This window comes from Calypte anna, chromosome 7 (genome assembly GCF_003957555.1).
Source record: "Calypte anna isolate BGI_N300 chromosome 7, bCalAnn1_v1.p, whole genome shotgun sequence".
In the NCBI taxonomy this organism is placed as follows: Eukaryota; Metazoa; Chordata; class Aves; order Apodiformes; family Trochilidae; genus Calypte; species Calypte anna.
The window spans coordinates 27,531,102-27,551,662 of record NC_044253.1 but is presented as its reverse complement, the minus strand read 5'-3'; the positions used below and the strand labels follow the sequence as shown (position 1 = coordinate 27,551,662).

Below are 20,561 nucleotides of genomic sequence, written 5' to 3'. Positions count from 1 at the left end.
CAGTTGGAAAAGGCTGTGGTAGGAAATACAATTAGCAGGTGTTGTCTTTCAGCACAGTTGCTATTAGATTTCAAAAGCAATGAGCACATATAAAATTACTCCACTGGTAAGACTGCTATAAATATTTACTGCTTTCTTTGCACAAGGGAGCAGGCAAAACTCAGTCATTTCAAGACCTAAGACAGCTTCTTATGAAGATAGGTTCTAAATCAGCAAAATAAAGCAAAGCCCAAAGGAATAGATGAAATAAAAACATTCCAGTTGCTTAAGGCAATCCCACTGCAGAGAAGGCAAAATATTTTTGATGCAACACTGCATTTTGCAGCCTTACAAACCATCGTTCTGTTTATCTGTGTTGACTTCTGCAGAGCTGTTCTTATTTGCCATGCAAGTTATTCAGCCTAAACTTTTCTAGATATGTGTTTGGCCTTGTCCCTATGCACAGTACTAGAAAGAAAGATAATTTTTTTTAAAAGCTTTTTTACAAAGCATCATGCAGCATAGCTACAGGCCTCCTTTTTTTATTATTTTTTTTTCCTCAAGATAGCTATGTGATTGGTAGAGCAGGAATACAAACATTAAAAAATTAATAGTTGCTATGATTATATACATCTGAGTCTGGATTTTAATCACTTGACTCCCACAGATTTCATCATTACATTAATAGCAGAGTTTTATATTAAAATACAGCAGTTGCATAGCTGGGGGTTTAGTTTCAATTTCCTGTACTATTCCAGAGCAGAAACATTTTTCTCATTTAGGGTTTTGCCCTGCTTCTGTGAAAACTGTTATTATAGTTTTCCCCATTCGTCCACCATGCATACCAACAGTTCCCAAATTATGAATCTTCCTTGAAGCTGTCCCTAAAATAAATTTTAAAAACCAGGTGTGGGAAGAAGAGAGGAGAGGGATTCCCTTATTATACAGAGAAATATAGTAGTATCTTTGTGTAAGAAAATTCTCCTCTGACAGAAATCAATACGAAGGCTAAGAAATCAAGATGAGGTTTTTATTACCAGAGGTAGCCTCAAGAATCACAGGGGAGAGCCTAATGTACAGGCTTTGCTGTTATGTATCTTATGCCCTTTAGCTGTAACAAATTATGCTGTGAATTTCTTGGAGGATTTATATACCACTGCTCAGTGCTCTGGGGAGCATTTCATCAGTGGCATTGCTGACCTAATAACAGGGGATCTAAGTAATAGCAACTTTTATGTACGTTATGTGTTATTCCCACAGATTTGGGAATTAGTTTTCTGGAGGCAGGAGGAGGCGAAGGGTAAATGTGCTTTCATAATAGGTTTACACTTTACTGATTAGCTTTGAATGATCTTCTTGCTCTTCCTGCTGACTTGAGTAGTGTCAGAAAAAGAATTGGCCAAGCTTCATGGTGAGTGAATGAGACTCCTTCTGAAGCTGTAGTCAGTCATTTGGAACATTCCTGACAGCCAGCCCAGACTTCAACGCAGAGGAAAAGAGAAAGAAGTAAGAAGCGATCATATCATATTTCCTTTTTTCACAAGACTGTTTTGGGGAGCTGAGTTTACTGCTGATCTGCATGCCTGTTCACAGGGCTCCCTGTGTAGCAAGGGATGGGGAAAGAGAAGGCAGGAGGAAGATGAATGAAGAGAGAGGTTTTGCACTGAAACCCCACAGAATAAACCAAGTATTCATTTGTGTCAGGCACAGCCTGTATTGCATTTCACACTCTGTACACACTGCCTTTTAGGGGGGCAGTGAACATGTGTAAAAGCTGCCAGGCAATCCATCAGCACCTGAAGTCTTGCCAACAGGACAGAGGAAGATGACACCTCAGCAGTGCCAAGCAGTGGCACCCCCTCCCCATACCACTTCAGCTCTGCTTCTGAGGGATTGGTGCTCTAAGTCCATCCATACCTGTGGTTTCTTCCAGTCCTATCTGGCCCTCATCCTGCCAGAAGTGCTTTCCAAGTAAGCAGGGAGTGTGGAGTGCAGTCTCTACACAATATGGCAGCATATTGGGAAACAGCTGATAGGAAAATTGCTTAATAACCAGTTTTAGTGTAATGAAACCTCCATGGCAGACTCTTCTCTTTAAGAGCAAGTTCCAGTCTAAAGATCCTTGGAACACAACCAGAAACATCACCAGGCCCCTAATCATGATCCCTTTTCCATACAATACCATGTTACTCTAGAAAATGTGTTCCCTGCCACCCCTTCAGGGGCATTTCTCCTGTAAGAACCTACCAAAAACTTTCTCTCTGGTATCTGATACTTTATATTCAGCAGACGGGAGTTACTGCCCACAGGAGCCATTTGTAGATGGGTGATGAACCACTCTCTTTCATCTAATCTATATTGTCATTACTCCTTTTCCCTGTCATCATTAAAAAATTGTCATGCAGTTACAAGCCACTTGTATGTGACATTCCACTCTGAAGCAAAAATTGCCATCCACAAGCACCTGTAAGCTCAATGTAAACCTCAGGATATTCTGCAAATGAGCTAAAATAAGGCCTTGTCTGCTAATTCCACCAGATAAGGAGGAGTTGAACTAAATTAGAAAGAAGTCTGTATCTGCACCACAGTTTTCTCCTGTCTTTACCTGTTCACTGGAGCTGAATAGATCTCAGAGGTCCTTTCCAAATACGATGATTCTGTGATTCCCCTACTGTCTTGCATTTTGTACACTGAAAGCCTACACAAGCTGAATTCTTTAGGAAATGGCACAAAACCAGTAGAAGCTTCTTCTTAATCACTCTGCAGCCTGTCTGGGTTGGGTAATTTTCCTCAGGAGTTTGAAGCCAAGCTTTGAATAAAGTGAGATGAAGTGCATGGGCTCCTTTGCTGAATGTTGCCTAATTAGTAGATATTCTTTGTTGTTCTTTTATCAGGGCTGTTGTAAGTGAGAAAGCAAGCTCAGGAAAAACTAAAGACCAGTGTTGAAGAAGAAAAAAAAAAGAAGGGAAAAAAAAAAAAGAGAGAGAGAAATCTAAAATCTCTATTCCACAGAGGAAGTATTCCTGTTGGTCTCTAAATTAACTGACAAGGAATTGTTGGCATGTTTTGTGATGCAACAGGACCTGCCTTTTACACAGCCTCTTTATCACTTTATCATTACCATTAGTGCTGCACACAGTGTTCTCCAAATGCCTTTCTTCCATGCCAAAAGCCCATTCTGCAGGAACAGCTTACATATAACATCATCTTCCTGACCATGGCTCAGCCTGCTGCCAGATGTTTGACTGGACCTTATATGCAGACAGTCCAAGCTAGCTTCAAAATCCAGCAGCCATGAGAGTACATGGGTCTGGCAGCAAAACCTAAAATAAATAACCTGCATAAATATCCTGGCAGTGAGACCATGCTAAGCAAGACCCTCACTGCAAGCAGCCGTGCTGCTGAGTTAGTTTAATGTACCTCTGTGGGAACTAAAATCCTGCTTTGGGACTCCTGGGTGAAACAACCTCTAAGACTGATTAATTAACACAATTAGGAGCTGTAAACATTAATGGGTAGTGTTCAAGCCTTTCCTAACACATTTAAAAGCTTCCATTGAGTAGTTATCTATTGAGTAATTTTGGCAGACATATTTAGGGCTGCAGGGAGCAAGGGAATGGAATATAAATGCATGGCTGGCTCACTGGAGGAGTACCAGAGCAAACAGCCCACTGGCTTTCTTTGAACAGAGGGAAAATGAGTTATCATAAACAAGAGTCCTGTTTGTGTATGGCAGGGAGGAGTGGAGCACACAGCTCTGCAACCTTTTGTCCCACTGACTGGAATCAACCATTTAGCTTTAACAAACCAAACAACCAACTAACCAACAACAAACTTTCAGTCCGTCTTTCTCACTTATGGGAACACTTTTAAGTGTGAATCCCTCTAATTCCAAAGAAGGAACAACAGTTATTAAATCCATCTGCAGTTAATCTCCTTTATTGGGTGTGGATTTGCAGGAGGCAGGGGCACCTCTGGAAGCTTCCGTGCAGTGGCAGAAGTTTCCTTCTTTAGTGCATGCTAAAAATTTATGTGTGTGCTGACATTAATGGAGGTGGCCTGATGGCTTTTGGGGGGATCAGCCAGAAGCCCCTGGATTCATACATTACTCATACTTGGTGTTGGTGAAACACAGAGAAATCTTGGTGGTGGGTATCTGAAAGAGTAAGACCAGCTGAACCCTGGGGTCACTCCTCCAGAGACACATTGATAACATCACTGGTTCTGCTTTCTAAGTCACCCCAAAGTCTGAAGGATGGTGCCCTTCCAGTTTTGTAAGATTTACACTTCAGTGTATGATTGCTCCATATATACACTGATTAAAATCACATGTCAAGGACTCTGATGCTGATAGTTACTTCTGCTCACTAAACTATCAAAAATTTGAAATAATTAAGGAAAAAAAAAAGAAGATTCTTAAAATATCTCAGGTACTAATCAAGATTCCTAAGGAGTTTTCAACATAACAAGTCATCCTCATGAACTATGATTTGATCACCAAGTGCACCAACACTGCACGGCTCTTTACCAGGTTTCCAAACACTACTATACCATTCCAGATAGACAAACAGATATCTTTAATAAAAGTGGTGTTTGTGATCTTCCCAGAATCATCTCCCTTTCCTACATAGTTTGCTTACTGACTTCCCGTTACTGAAAAGAGGGTCAGGTCCTGATACTATTTAAAAACAGCTATGTCCTTATTCTAAGCAGACTCCCATCAACTTCTAAGTGGGTTCATGAAATTAGAAAATGTTGTTTCTTTCTGAGCAAGTTTCTCCAATCAAGGCTTTTTCTGAGGTGCTGCAGACAGGCAGAAGCACACAGTCTTGCTCCCCAAGGAAATACTCTCCAAGCAATTCACCATCAGTATAAAATCAGGAGAAACCACTTCAGAACCATGGCACTTGAGCTGAAAAGCTCAGTCCTAGCCTTTTGCCCTTTCTTCAGCATCTTGCAGGAGCACTCAGAACTGCAAGCATCTGAAAGCACATTCATCTGTTCATCAGATGTAATTTGCACTGCCCAACTCTTGCCATGCTTGCATATAAATTATTCATTAGCAACATTAACAGCTCACTTAGATCGGGGCAGGCACATAGTGAGCCCATAATATGTTTTTTCTTCAGACTGGTTTCTCATCCTCCACTTTTCTCCTCAACCTGCTTACTTCTAAGACAGTTTTCCCAGAAAGACTTAACATTTTCTGTACCCCATTCTAGTTTCCAGTTTCAATCTCTACAGTCAACTTGGAACACTCTGATGACTGCAGACCAAAGGCAAAATTATCAAGGGCTTACCTGCCCAGGCAGTGGAGGTAGGTAGGTTTTTTACAGGGACAGCAAAACAATTTCTGTTCCAAAGGGTGAGATGAAACTCCTTGTTCTGCATCTTGGGAGAAAAATGATGCGTCCAATTAGACATTTTCATTTATTTAGCATAAGAAAAAATAGGGCTTTAACTAGGCTCCATCTTGGAAAAGCCTGAATCATTTGAGCCAGTATATTCAGATCACTACACAGTAAGTTTGAATGCTCAAAATCTAAACCTTCAGTCCAAATGGTTAATTGCTTGACAAATCCCTGATCATCTGAGAAACTGATCTTTATAAATTGTGTCAGGCAGTCAAACTGGGAAAGTGCTAAAACCAGAATTGGAAAATGTTTATAGCTGTTTGGGTGCTGTCAATGCCTGCCCAGTGTACTGCAGAGTGCACAGGCATTCATGTGAGACAGGAGCTGGGATAAAATTAATCATCACAGATAGATTGAAAAAGGGACAAGAGTAGGCAGATAGAATCATAGAATAATAGAACTGGCTGGGTTGGAAGGGACCTCAGAGATCATCAAGTCCAACCCTTGATCCACTACAGCTGCAGTTACCAGACCCTGGCACTGAGTGCCACATCCAGTCTCTTTTTAAATATCTCCAGGGATGGAGAATCCACCACCTCCCTGGGCAGCCCATTCCAATGTCTGATCACCCTCTCGGTAAAGAAATTCTTTCTAATATCCAACCTAAACCTCCCTTGGCACAACTTGAGACCATGCCCTCTTGTCTTGCTGAGAGTTGCCTGGGAAAAGAGCCCAACCCCCACCCCGCTCCAACCTCCTTTCAGGGAGTTGTAGGGAGTGATGAGGTCTCCCCTGAGCCTCCTCTTCTCCAGGCTGAACAGCCCCAGCTCCCTCAGCCTCTCCTCACAGGGTCTGTGCTCTAGTCCCTTCACCAGCCTGGTTGCCCTCCTTTGGACCCGCTTCAGGACCTCGATATCTTTCCTAAACTGAGAGGCCCAGAACTGGACACAGTACTCGAGATGTGGCCTCACCAGGGCTGAGTACAGGGGCAGAATCACTTCCTTGGACCTGCTGGCCATGCTGTTCCTGATACAGGCCAGGATGCCATTGGCCTTCTTGGCCACCTGGGCACACATGAGAGAGACACCTGGAAATAAGGCACTGATGACAGAGGGAGCAGGTTTCACAGCACCTTTTCCCCCCAGCGCTACCAGTGACTGAACTTTCCGAGTTCCTGTTTTGGTGCATAATTATTCCAAATGCTGTGTAAGTATCCAGAGCCTCTCAATTAGAGACCAAATCCCTGTGAGGTAGGGAGTGCAGTGTGGAGGCAGCCATAGGTGTAGCTCTGCACATACAAAGAAGATGCCTCTTTATTCTTACTCTCATTCCTAAGAGCACAGCTTAACTTAGGAGTAAAATGGCTGCAATGAGGAAGACCAAAGCAACAGCCTCAGTGCACATATTTAATGTACAGGTGCTGCTTAGCAAGGAAGAGTTGAGGACCTAAACCAGAGTCTTAGGACAAGGGCAAGGTGATCTTTGTCCTGCCACTTCTAGCCCCATTCTTACACCATGCCCCTCCTGAGCACTGTTCTACAGGATTCATTTTTTGCTTCATTTGTTTTCTGATTTGTAGCACTACAGAAGCAACACAGGCCATTACAACAAATCTAGGTCAGATTCCCTTCTCTACCTTGCTCAAATGGTTGAAAGTGACCCACAAATACCCACAGTCCACTGACCTTGAGTCTAAACCTCCCACTTAGCATTAAATCTCCTAAAAATATTCACTCCCTTACATGTCTAGAATTCTGGAATCAGCTAAGGTAAATAACATTAATCTAAGTTGGTCCCATTTGCAAACAAGAAATGTAACTCAGTTCATTTTCCTAAAGTACTTATACTCATCTATAGTAATACTTAGGAATTAAAAGCATGAAAATGCTGAGTGTGACTGGCATAATGCAACAAACCACTTTCTGATATTCTCAAGGACACTTCCCAGTCATTGGATTTATTTGTTGTCATAGATACTCACACAGACACAAACATCAGTTACATGCAGGGACTCACACTTGCCAGCAGCAATAATACAGCTCTATATGTTTTAAAGTCTGCACTGGGCTTTTTTATCAGGAAAATGCTGCAGTAGTGTGCCCTGCTGAATGGATAGGTTAGCTTGCAGTTCTCCCATCCTGCATTTTCTTTATTCTTCTCTCAAGCAGAGTGTCCTAAAGCAGCAGACAGGATTTCTGAAGGCAGGAACAGACAAATGGGGTGTTTAATGCTGATAACTGTGGCCTGACTTTCACCTTAGAGCTGGTTTCTGTTCCAGTAATCCAGCTAGATACCTACTGTGCTTGGCCCAGAGGGGTCTGCTTTATCATCTGATCTATTCTTGGCTTGACCAGCACAGCACAGCCTTAATCACTGGAAAGGAAGAAGGGAATGAAACCCAAGGGGAAAACTAAGAGAGCCAGCCTAGCTATTTTTTCATACCACTGTGACAGGGAGAGGTATCTTCTCCCTCAAGTTAATACAGAGCAGGTGGAAGAACTGATTTTCCCACTTTCCCATTTCCAACAGTAAAGTGACTGAAGATGCACTGGGATACAGAACAAGAAACAGGCAGAGGAAAAAGAAGTCCCACTGGTGCATGGTGGATGGAGAGGCACTTGAAGCACGAGTTGCTGGCAGAGGAGAGGTGTTTGAGGGATACTGTGGGAACAGAAAGACTAAGGAAAACCTTAGAAGTAAGGAGTACAAAAATGAACACAGGCACATAGCAGTGGCTCCCAATCTACAGCCCTTGCTCCACAGTACAATCTCTTTGGAGAAGCAGGTAGAGGCATGGAAAAGATATTTTTGGCCTTGGCTCTGTAGAGTGCAAAGAAGAAAGGAGACAAGTGCAGAAAGAAGAAATGTGGCATGAACTGACACAAGCAGAGCAAAGGGTTACAGAAACAGGCACAGGGAGCTGGAAAGGAAGAACCAGAAGAGGGCTGAAAGAGGCATGTAACTGGAAAAAACCCCAAACCTATAAGTTACCAATTTGAAAAACAGGAACGATTAGAACCAAAGACGAATAGAAAATACTGTCTTCAATGCAAAGAGAAGAGCAGTCCCAAAACCTGTATGCCAGCAGGCAAGCTCAGATGGATTGGTAAAAAAAGCTTGGTTGTCAGGAAGTCAGATTTGACTATGGAGAGGATGAAGGCATGCAAGTTATGCCTGGGAATGTGGCTGAGAATGGCAGCCTGTTATTCTTTCTCACAAGAAAAGAGAGATATATTTAATTCTAAAATACAGCTGTTTCACTGTTTGCATTTGCACTGGGATTTTTTTTTTTTTGGGGGGGGGGGGGGGGGGGGGGGGTTATACTAAGGATTGGAGCAGCAGAGCATCTGATGGAATATAAGGCTGATTCAGGGCATTGTGTCTTCATAGGGCAGGTGGCTCTCCTCTGGACATGTTCAATGAACTCTTTACACTGGGGACTCCAGAACTGGACACAGTACTCCAGGTGGGGTCTCATAAGAACAGAGGGGGAGAATCCCCTCCCTTCACCAGCTGTCTGTGCCTCTTTTGATGCAGCCCAGGACACAGGTGGCTTTCTGGGCTACAAGCACACATTGATGGCTCATGTTAAACTTCTGGTCCACCACCACCCCCAAGTCCTTCTCCTCAGGGATTTCCTTAATCCTTTCTCCTCCCATTCTGTATTCATGCATTGGGTTGCTTTGACCCCAGTGAAGAACCTTGCACTTGACCTTATTGAACTTCATGCAGTTTGCACAAGCCCACTTCTTGAGCCTGTCCAGGTCCCTCTGGATGCCATCCCTTCCCTCCAGTGTGTTGACTTCACCACACAGCACCTTGCTGAGGGTGCACTCAGTTCCACCCATTCAATTCTATTGTCCATCTCACTGACAAAGATGTTAAACAGCATTTCCTTCTCTGTCAGAAAGGGGGATAGAGTGGATGACAGGTGGAACCCATTAGCCCCCAGCAGACCAGGTTTATCAAAATGAGCCTTATTGTCTAGGTAGCCAAAGTAATGCCATGATTATGGCATTACTCCTTCAACCATTTGTTGACTTTTCCAATTCTGTCTGCCCTTTCCTACACTTTTCCTTTAACTGGGAGGATTGATGAGAGCACTACCTATGCTCCTGAGTCCTTCCTTCCTTATTGCTCCCAGCACTTTATAATCCATATAATTTTCATGTTACTTCTATCTGTATCATCAGTGCCCACATGAAATAGTAAGGTGAGTCAAGGCATTCTTTTTTTTTCTTGAGAGCACCAGACTACCCTTTTATCCTTTTGTTAGGTGAGCTGTGTGCTGCATGGTTTGGTAAGGACCTAGGTAAAATCTTCCTAATGCAAAGTCAGCATCAAATTTGGTCTATCTCAATCCTATACTTGGACTGAAGCTCATCTTAATCCTGACAAAGTTTGAAAATAGTATCTCTATAGGCATAATAAGAACTTGTCTTCAACCTGAGTCTCACTCACTCCTTCCAAAGTCAACGTGTTTCAGTTTTACTGAGAATTTCAGCAAGGTGGGGATTAGTCAGACTCTAAGAAGGTTGATTTTTTTATGGCTTTGAAGCCATGCTGCATTTCAGTCCTGTGCAGATACAACATAAAATTTGATTATTTATAGTAATTTACTTTTAAAACACCCAGCCATTAGCATCACAAAATAGCTATGTTTTGTCTGCTGTGTCAGGCATCTTTTAATTATGCAAGAGCAGTATTAAGAGTTATCATCCTAGGCTGAATAAGAAACATTTAGCAGTGCATGCATATGAGGAAGGTTCTCTTTAGCCACTCCTTGTTCAAAAAAAAATATTGGCACAGTACTGTTCAGTATGATACCAAACCAAATACAACATTGTTTCACTTGGGCAAAGAGCACAGAACTATAAAAGAGCTGGTTTAGTATTTACTGACATATTTATGTATTACTAGGAACTGCAATACCCTTCACTAAAATCTACTCAAATACTCCCCTCTCTCTTCTTAGTGTGTTTTGCTGATGGAGTAATCCTTTGGTGGCTTGGAAAGAAAGTTTACTCTTGTTTTGTATTCCCCATAATGCAGGGAGACTGGCTCTTCCTTGCAGATTTTTCTGGAGAGCATCTAATACAGCAAACATTTTTGAGCATGCCTTTAAGTTAATGACTATAGTCTGTAGCTGCAGGATTCCTCAAATTATTCCAAGTCAAAATACTATTGCTCCAAGGGAGCAAATTCCAGAGCTGGAGCTCTGCCATCTTTCGTATTGCCTACATGTGCTTCCCATTATTAACTCAGCTCTCATAGCTGCTACAGAGGAGGTAACACTATGCCCACCCAAAATATGACTTCACCTTCAGCCTCTTATGGAAAAATTATGTGTAATGCATGGTTTTCTTTATGTATTGCAAGGCTTGCAATTGCATGAGACCTGGGAACTTGTGGAAGCAAAGGTGGGAGCAGCTGATGGTTCCCTTTCCCACATAAGTGCCTACATTTCTCTCCTGCCCAAACCTAATCTTGACATTCTTTGCCCAGAGGAACTCTGCTATCCTGTAAGGCCATTCCAGACAACTGATTCTCTTTACAGTCCTGTGAAGCAATACATTCAGATCTCCAGTACTCAAAAAACCACAAAAGAGCCCTAAGATTAAGCAAGTGAGTCAACCTGACCTTCAAATCTCAGCCTTCAGATCACACTTCCCACACCCCCTCACCTGCTAGTGCCCCTTTGGTAGAAGGAAATTACAGACGTTTGGGGACTTAGCTTCTCCCTAGAGAGGGTTGTGGGTCTAGCTCCAAATTCCCAGAGGAAATTCCCCCATGCCTGTCCCTGGGTCCCCCAGGTAGGTGTCTGCCACTTCTGCCATATTGCCAGCAATTCTCGGCAGCACTGGCCCCCTCTACCAAAAAGCTGCTCACAAAGCACATTATTAAGCCTTCATATTAAAAACAAAAGCCTACATTTTGTGCTTGTAATTGTGCTTATAATTTGAGTGCATTTAAGTGAGTAGCATGTGGGGAAGAAATCAGCCATTTAGAGAGGCAATGTTAAAGTCCTGCAGAAGGCATTCAGTTCTTTATCAGTGTCTAGAGTTGTCCAAATTGTCAGCCAGTTAAGCAAGACCGTAGAATATATACAAGAGCTATGTACCAAACAGGTACAGAAATGCAGCACTCCAATTTCTCTTTCACCAAACTGAAAGGTGAGGGTTAATGAACTTGGCATCTCAAGGCATTAGTGTGTTTCTTATGATGCAGAGATGAAAGGGTTTTCCAGTTAGCATTGCTGATAAATGCATGGTGCTAATACCAGCCTGAGACTGGCTTCTACTTGAACTCATCTGGAGTGTTTCTTCTTGTCTTTTCTCACACTTTTTTAAATTGCCCCAAAAAAAAAAAAAATTCTAAATTGTTTTTCCTGCCAGTGAGCTATTTGGTTATTAGCACTGACCAGGTATCTGCAAACATCTCTAACTTTATATACAGATTCTCTAAACTATTCTCCAATATCAGTCTCAATTTTTTCTTAGTTTTACATTCTGTACACCTGATTGTGATTTATGAAAATTGGCATAGGCCAATTGGGATGAACATTGAGAAATCAAGCACTGCGACTGCTTTCATATGCATGAAATTTCCACAGATTTATTACTAAATAGTTCATTTAAACACTCATGCAAACCATAGGGAACCAGATCTCTTGAAAGGAATAAGAATGTGAGCAGCAGTGAAACAGCAGCATATTTGCTTGCCACCTGGAAAAGTTAGGAACATATTATGTACCATTTTCAGCTTCTCATTCCTCACTGAAGTGGTTTGTAAGGTGTTTATAAGACTTAGGTAAGTCTTATAAGCACCTCACAGGTGCTTTACCATGCTTGCATCAGGTAGGCTGTATTGTTTTAACCACCAACACAAAAGGCTTCGTATTACTCTTACATGTCATGCTGTATTTATTCCAGTATTTAAATAAGGTTATACCAAAGCATAAAGATTCTCTGTTCATTTTCAGGCTCTTAGTTCCCAGTTTTCCAGACAGATATAAAGGGTGCATGTGCTATGTAATACACACAGAGGGTTTGATGTGCTTCAGGTGCATTGAATTTATTATTCATGCCCACAACTCCCCATCCAGCATTGAGCAACAGGGGCAGGGAGAGCACAGTCCTTGCAGAGAGTTTTTAATCAGTTAATACCCTTGAAATACTTCAAGTACCTTTCACAGTCAGGTGGTGACAGAAGAAATGCAGCATATGCAACACCATTTCAGAACAAGGAGGAGGGCAAAGTCCTGAGAGTGCTGACACAGAGCTTGGGTGCAAATGGAACTTTTCCAGGTGGGCAGCCTGTCCAGAGCACCACTTCTTAAGCCTACCCAAAGCATTATCTTCAGGTCAAAATGATGGGCCATAGTAAAACAATTCAAAGTATCCATGACCAGTTTAGAGCCTTCTCTCCCTTCCATGGGGATGGCATTTTGTTTTGCTAACATCTTGACTTCTGAGAAGCAAAAGTGATTGCTCAAACTTCTCATAAACAAATACAGTAAGACAAAATGCTCTTTATGAGTGGTTTCACTCCAAATCCCAAAGAAACTTGTGATGTTGGAGCGCAAGGTATTTCTTTTGGCTGGCCTTGCTACAAAAATTGCATGCTTTATTTTCCTCTTTACAGGATTCATATTGTGTTAATAAAGTACTGTTGATTCCCTCTGGCTGACTCTGCAGGAAAGTTATTATCACAAAACTTCTAGTCTGAGTTAAAGTAATCTTACTTAAAACTGGTCATAATTTTTTCAGTCTCTTAAATTTAATACTAAGCACAGGAAATGCTGCCAATTTGAGTCAAGCTTCAGCATTCCATGAAGGCAGAATAAGCTAACCAAAGGTAAAGAATCCAGTAAATGCAAAGAGAATTTGACCTGGTGTTTATTTGAGCCAGCTTCTGTATTGTTGACCTGGCTCTAAAGAGGATGGAAAGAGAAGAAAATAAAAGCAGATGAAATTTTAATGAGAGTTGCATGATCCAGAGACCCATTCCTCCATCAGCCAAGTCAGCTGTGGTGCTGAGCCCTGAGGGCAGCTCTTCCTCCACAGCAAGGATGGCTCAAACCCACTCTCCTTACAACCAGCTTGACAGAATCCCATTCCTCAAAAGGCTGTAGAGCATCAGCAAAAAGCTGGAAATAAACCTGAGGACAGTCAGACTACAGCCCTTGGCCTTTAGAGAGCCCTTGCAGCAACAGAGCCTGCTTCACAGGTTCAGTAAACCTGAGATGCTCATAGAATCATAGAGTAGAATAATTTTAGTTGGAAAAGGCCTTTAGGATCATCAAGTCCAACTGTTAACCCAGCATTGTCAAGTCCATCACTAAACCACATCCCTTGATGAACAAGTTCATAAGAAAAGGACAAACACTTAAAAGAAGTACAGACCTGGGGAAAAAAAAAAAACATGGGTGCAGTGTTAGATGTCAGGATCTGTCTCTAGCTTTTAGAGAAGCAAAAAGGCAGGGTCTCTGGTTCCCTCAGGCCTGTTTCTGAGAAGCAAGATTACCCCAGCACAAGTACACAGAGTCAGTTTGATTCATTCCTCCCACCCAGGGCAGGTACTGGTAAGTCTGGCAAGGCCAACAACAAATATCCTACAGCCTGGAGTCTGCTGTGTGATACCAGGACATGCCCTGCTCCTTCTTTATTAGCAGTTCCCTCCAAGGGCAGTGATGGGACATTCAGGTGTCCTCAGGTCCACCAGGAGACTCTTTCACTGCAGAGAGCCTGAGTTAATTCAGATTTGAGCTCTGAGAAAACGTTTTGCAATCTTTACTTAGGGATAGAGAGGGACATGCAAGATAAACAGTATCAGATCATTTTGTAAGTGTTGATACTATCAACTTTGTTTCCAATGTTTCTCTTTTTTAAAAAAAAATTAAGCTAGTATTCGAACTGTAAAATAAACCTTTTTGTTTCTCCTGGGTGTTATTCATCTCCATATTGCCTTTTATTCCTATTCAAAAACCTAGCAGTAATTTGCAGTGCTACCTTCCCATGTCTCCAATTTATTTCAAGGAGAAAACCTACCATTTTTTAACCAGGAATAATTTTTGTCAAAATTTTAAGGTAAAAACAGGTGAAAAAATCCTTTTCCCCTGTAGTTTTCAGCAGGAGGCAGGTAACTAGGAGTCCTGGCAGAGGAGGCTCATGCCCAAGGCTGTCTGAAGGGGAACAGAAATTTCCTTTTTTCCAGTACACTAAGTAACTTGCTACTAACTTTTCAAGGAGGATCCTTGAAAAGGTAAAATAGTTTGATGACAAGGCAGAAGAGATTATTTCCCTGTAAGAACTCAACAAGCTTAAGAACAACTGTAGTGGGTCAGCCAAAGGTCTACCTTTCCTGCCTAATAATGCTACATGTAATAAAACTATCAGAGAGAATTACCACATTCTACATTTAGGTCTGCCCCCTCCAAGTTCTGCCATTTCAGATCTAAGACAGGCACCACTGGATACCCCAAAGACCACCTATTGTTTCCAATTATGGTAGTTACTGTAGTAAAGGATATCATCTTTCCCTCCAAACCCTTCACCCTCATTCCTCCTTGGGAGTGTTTCTTCTTGCACAGTGTTGGTCTCACAACGCTTGATCTGAAACTTTTAAAGTTGAATATTTATCCAGAACAATGAAGTTTCCAATCCTCCAAACACTTCTCCCTACAACTCACTCCACTGAATTAATTCCATGCATCACAATCACATATACAAGCAAACACTTAGAGCATGAGGACCTTAGATAAAACATAAGTTGTAATATGCCTGTGTCCAAAGCCATTAAAGATGACAAGAAGCCTATGGAAATGAATGTTGCTTTATAAGCAATTCTGTATTTGCAGAGCTTATTTCTTCTGGAAGTCATTTTCAAAGAGCTAAAGAAAGCACACGCACCAAAGGAAAGAAAATGCCACAGCAAAGTCACCTAAAATAAACCAACACTGCTTTTTAAGTAGTTTGAGAGAACCCATATCATGTGGGATTACAGAAACAGGCAAGAGCTACGATAGAATGAGGGGTTTGTTTTTTTAAAATGCTTCCCCCTACCTTTTGTTTTTGTTCCTTTTCTAGGCAGAACACTCTGCTGTCCCTGCCTAGAGCCCACAGGCATCACTCATGCCTTTTCTTCTGCACACAGCCCACATCCTTTCTTACTCTGAAAAGAGTTAAACCCACTTTTTCCTCCACAGAACAATTTTTTTTTTCCTGACAAGGTCTTTTATGCAATTAGCTAGAGAACTCAGGGCCAAAAAGAAAGAATAATACATTTAAAATCATGCCAGAGAACGGAGTAGGCAGTAACTTGTTGAGTCTATTACCAGACAAAATGTTTAAATTCTTGGACTGTTCTTATAAATCAACAGCCATATTTTGCCTTAACTATAACCATCCTTGAGCTATGTGGAAGAGAGAAAATACTTAAGAAGTGGTGATGCCCCTGAAATGAGTAGGGGAGGAAGCAGCAGATGAGATGAGCACAGTGTAGAGTCATCACCCAGACAAGGAATTTATTCTATAGGTCAGACTCAAGGTGCTGCAGCAGTCAGGACTGAGCAGAGACCAGCAGAGACTGCCAGGCACACTGGCTCAGATCAAGTCTGGTGGTGATTTGGAGATGTTAAAGAAGCATTCAAACCTAGTTAAACCCTAGACATTTGTGTGCTTTGTGTGTTAAAACAGAAATTGAGCCCAGCATAGCCTTAACTCTCTGCTACATGATTGTTGACAAAAGGGTTTGCATTTCAGACCATAATAGATCATTCGGTTTCAATTATGCTTGAAAGATTTAAATTAGTGCAAAAGACATATGTTTGGAAGAGGGAAGAGGAGTAATGGTGAACCAGAAAAGAAAATATAACTTGAGAAACAGTGCAGGAACCTCATCAGATCTTTCTCTTTTTAAACCAGGAGTGGAAGGCCATCTCTTTCCTCTCCTCCATGTTCTTCCCCCTACTCTTCTGACTGAGCTGCTTTGATTCAGATTTAGGGCCCCCATTCATTCCACTTAGATGGCTTTTCTGTAAAGCTGTGCTATGCTCCCCTGGACAGGATTTCACTGCTTTCCAGAGAAGTAATGGATTTCTCACATCCCAGAGTTTCCAAGGGTCCTGTCTCTGCTATTCAGCAGTGTCCTCTGCAGCACAGAAACTTTTAGCAGTTTGGCTGAAACAGTGGCTCTGGCCCAAAGATCATTTGCCTGCTGTGAACTCAGTTTGATTTGCAGCAGCACAAGCAAGCTCCTAAACACAAATTCCTGTTCAGTGACCTGGGAGTACACCCCGAGGAGCAGGTCACCCACCAGAACCATCCTCAGCTCCTTGCCCACAGCTGGGTGTGCAGCAGGATCTGAGGTCCCTTAGGCTGTTCCCTAAGGTGTGATTCAGTTTGCCTCACAAGGTGGAAGTTCCTGCTCAGATTTCTTCTAGGTTTTTTCTTCCCTTATATCTTTATTTGCTTGTGTGCAGCCACCAAGTCTCATCCTACCAAGCTGCCATACTTTTTGCAAATTTCATTTGTTCATTTAGGCAAAGAGTTTCACTAGAAGTGCATATTCTCTATATGAAATCTGATGGTTGCATTAGAACTTGCTTCTGCTTTTGCTTTGCAGCCATTAACAGGTTGTCACCACTCCCAGTGAAGCAATCATGTTGAAAGTAAGAGTTGCTTCTTCCAGTTCTGGTATTTTCACACTTTTATAGATGCTGGAAAAGCACCACTGTGTATTTTTCTTCCCTTCAAATGCTGAGACAGTAATAAGTAACAGATTGATTGAGTTTTGACTTGCCTTGGAACAAGGTGTGGCTGACATGCACCACGTCTCTCAAATATATTACACACCTCAAGACTGTTCTTATCAAGAGCTTAAGCTTTTTACATTCTTCTCTCCTCATCAAAATTTAAAAAGATTTGCAGTCTTTCCTAACCACCAGTTTAGTTTTTCTATAGTGCTTTCTTTTCAGTGACACGCAAGAGCAAGCATCAGGGTGTGTGAACTTGGTGGTTAAGCTACCAGCTAGACAGAGTGACTGATGTGCAAAGAAAGCATCAAGGTATTATGAATATCAAAAATATATACTGGGAAGAATAGAGGAAATGCAGACAAAGTAATAGAGAGCAACCTAAAACACCAGTGTAGAATTCCCACCCAGTGATCTCTAATGAGCTAAAGACTTGGTGACTGGAAGTCAATGGTGACTTCAGAAGTTACAAAACTCAACTTTTTGCAACTCAACTTTCGGGGTCAATGAACAATCCCTGTGAGGAATGATGCTTTTCTACTCTCCAGTTCCATATTCAGCCCTGTTGCTGACAGTGGGAACCTCTGCAGCTCCATCATCTTATCTAGGTCTGGGTTTAGAACATAGTTGTCACTGGTGTCACACAGGTGGAAATATAAAGCATTTCCACCACAAAGCTCTCCTCCACATTTCCAGCAAAACAAAAGAGCATGGCTCAAACTGGGGGAAGGTTTTTGCATCATCTAGATTATTTTTCTTTCAACATGCTTGCCTTAGAACTGACTCTAATCATGAATACTTCTTTGTATCTAGGCAGTTTCAAAAGGGGAAGGAAGTTTAAAATTATTTCAACAATTATTGTAAAGCAAACTCAAAATCATTTGTCCTGGTTTGGGCCAGGATAAAGGTGATTTTCTGTCTTGTACTTTTGCTTTCAGCTAAGTCTCTTGTAAGTAGCTGCACTTGCTGAAATTAACAGCAAGTTTCTCAGTGTCTGCTTCTAGGACTGATAATGCTCAATGTTTATAGTTACTGCTAGAGACTGGTGTGCAGAGCCAAGGGCACTGCTCAGCTCTGAGGAACATTTTACCCTCCAGAAGGAATAAAGAGGCCCCACCTGCAGCCCTCCTTTGGGGAGGAACAGACAAGATAGATGCCAGAATTGACCAAACAGAGTATTCCATCCCATACACCTCATACTCAGTATAAATTTGAGGGATCACAAGGGTCAAACCTCTTCCTTTCCTTCCTGGTTCCCTTTCTTTGCCTGTCCCTGTTTGCTTCGGCATTCTGGAAGGATTCCATCTGTTCGTCTGCCTCTGGTCCTGATCCATGCCAGCCCATATCTGTGTGTCCTGCCTCCAGCTCCCAACTGCTGCCAACTCCAGGAGTCCAGCCTGGACTTTCCCAGGGCTGCCCTGCAGCCCCGGTGGTGATGTGAGAGTTATTGGGGGGAGGGAGGGAGAAACGTGGTATCAATTTTCCTGTATATTTGTATATATTTAGTAATTTTTCCTATTTATCATGACTGTTGCATTAAAGCTGTGTAGTTTAGTTTCCAACCCATAAGTCTCTCTTCTTTATCCTCTCTCCTTTCTTTATCAGGGAGGAGAGGGAGATTAATAGAGAGCATCTGTTATTTAGTTTAATTGCCAGGCCAGTGTTAAACCGTGACATCATTCAACATTTTTGGAAGATCCTCCTGATTCAAGAGCTATTCACTGTTCAACATAGGACATTCCTGATGGGAGCCATAGATGACATGTAGCTTATGTGATGGAACAAAGATACAGGGCTGACTGTTTGTGGGGTGCATCCTGGCTGCTTATTTTGTCCTGAGGTTTTGTCATTATCAACAACTGTAAAACAAGCTGATACTATAAAGTTTAGGTCCAGTTGAATCCAAATTATCATTTATGACGAATGCATGAGACACTCCATTGTGATGGTTCCAAGTAGGATGCTGCCAAAAAGTGAATAGAGAATGAAAAAAAGAGATCCATTACACTTAAAATGACCAGCAAGATCAATGACTGCATTTTTCTGTGCAGATCTGCAGGCAAAATGAATCCCTGGTTTAACCCCTCTACTCAGAGGGTTTCAAAAGAGAAGAATTTGTCTGCAAGGGCCATGCATGTTCATGCTTTCCAAGCTTTACAAGACTGAAGTTGTAGTCATTTAAACCTAGCAGAGAAACAGGAAAACCCACAAGAGCTGGGACAGAGAAATGAGAATTAAGAATACTGTTCCCTGACCATATCAGAAAGCAACTGATATGCTGAACAGCAGTACACAGGAAAGGATGAAGTCTAAAAAGAAAAAAAAAAAAAACAGATGTCCCAGAAGAATTAGCACAACTGAAATGTGAGGTAGCTGTCTGCTCTCAGGGTCACTGGTGACCATAGGTACAGCATCACCTTCAGCTGAAGACCCAGTCTTCAGCCAGCTGACTGGTTAGTAAATGGCCAACACTTTTCTTCCACTTGAGTAAAAAATTGGCAATTACTTCTTTTTATCTCAAGTTATTTTTCAACTTCAGCATTTTCTGCAGCTGCTACAAAAAGACAAGATGAACCTCAGCATCCCAAAAAGCTGCACCAGCTGTGAGCAGAATCACCCAAAACACAAATTATAAACAAACTGACACTCACTTTCAAAGTTGAGAATTTGATGCAATATCTACAGCACTCACATCACACATCCCCAAGGGGTAAATATTTCTGTCTCCAAGAGCTGAAAATGATGTAAGAGTAAAAAAGCTAACACAAACACCAAATGTAACTCTAAAATATTGAACACTGGTACCATATTCAGTGGTTGGTGGACTCCAAATTGATTCTTCACATTCAGTATGTATTGTCTTTCCTTCCAGCTGGCATTAGTAAAGTAGCAACAGTCTTAATATCAAATTTTTAAAAATTTGTTGCTGTGAGCCAGATTTGTAGTACCATTTAAAACAGGATTACATTTAGCATAAAATTGAGCTATTTTCTGTCTGTTTGTAAAAAATAAAATTAAATTAGCTGGATGATGCAGATTTTTGAGGCCAAACTCCCTTTCTAACCAGATTTTTAGGAAAAACACACTAACAGTGATACCCCTTTGTTCATTCAGACTGGTTTCTGGGAATACAATGATCAAAGCTTTGCATCTGTTTGCATATAGAACCAGTGCTTATTGGACATACAAGTCAGAACTTAGCATCACAGATCAGTGTTTGTTTATTCTTTCATAATTGGTATTACATTAATACATTCATTAATACTAGCTAGGGATCCAAACCCTGCACATGTACTATAGGAACATAACAGATGATCTCTTCCAAAGAACTCTGTTTCAAATTGGGTCTGCTGCTTAGGAAAGTCCCTTCAGGTACCAGTTGTTTTAAAAAAATTAAAGCAATTTTTATGAATCACAGTGACCTTTCTGAGCTGTTTTCTTCTCAAGGGAAATTTCATTTAGAGGATACATTG

The 20,561-nt window shown here is 41.6% G+C and overlaps 1 protein-coding gene across 1 annotated transcript in view; it reads left to right on the top strand.

Moving 5' to 3' along the window:
• Positions 1 to 20,561, top strand: part of IQCA1 (IQ motif containing with AAA domain 1) — a 140,169-nt gene that overhangs the window by 34,517 nt on the left and 85,091 nt on the right. The gene's annotated exons all lie outside the window — the stretch shown is intronic.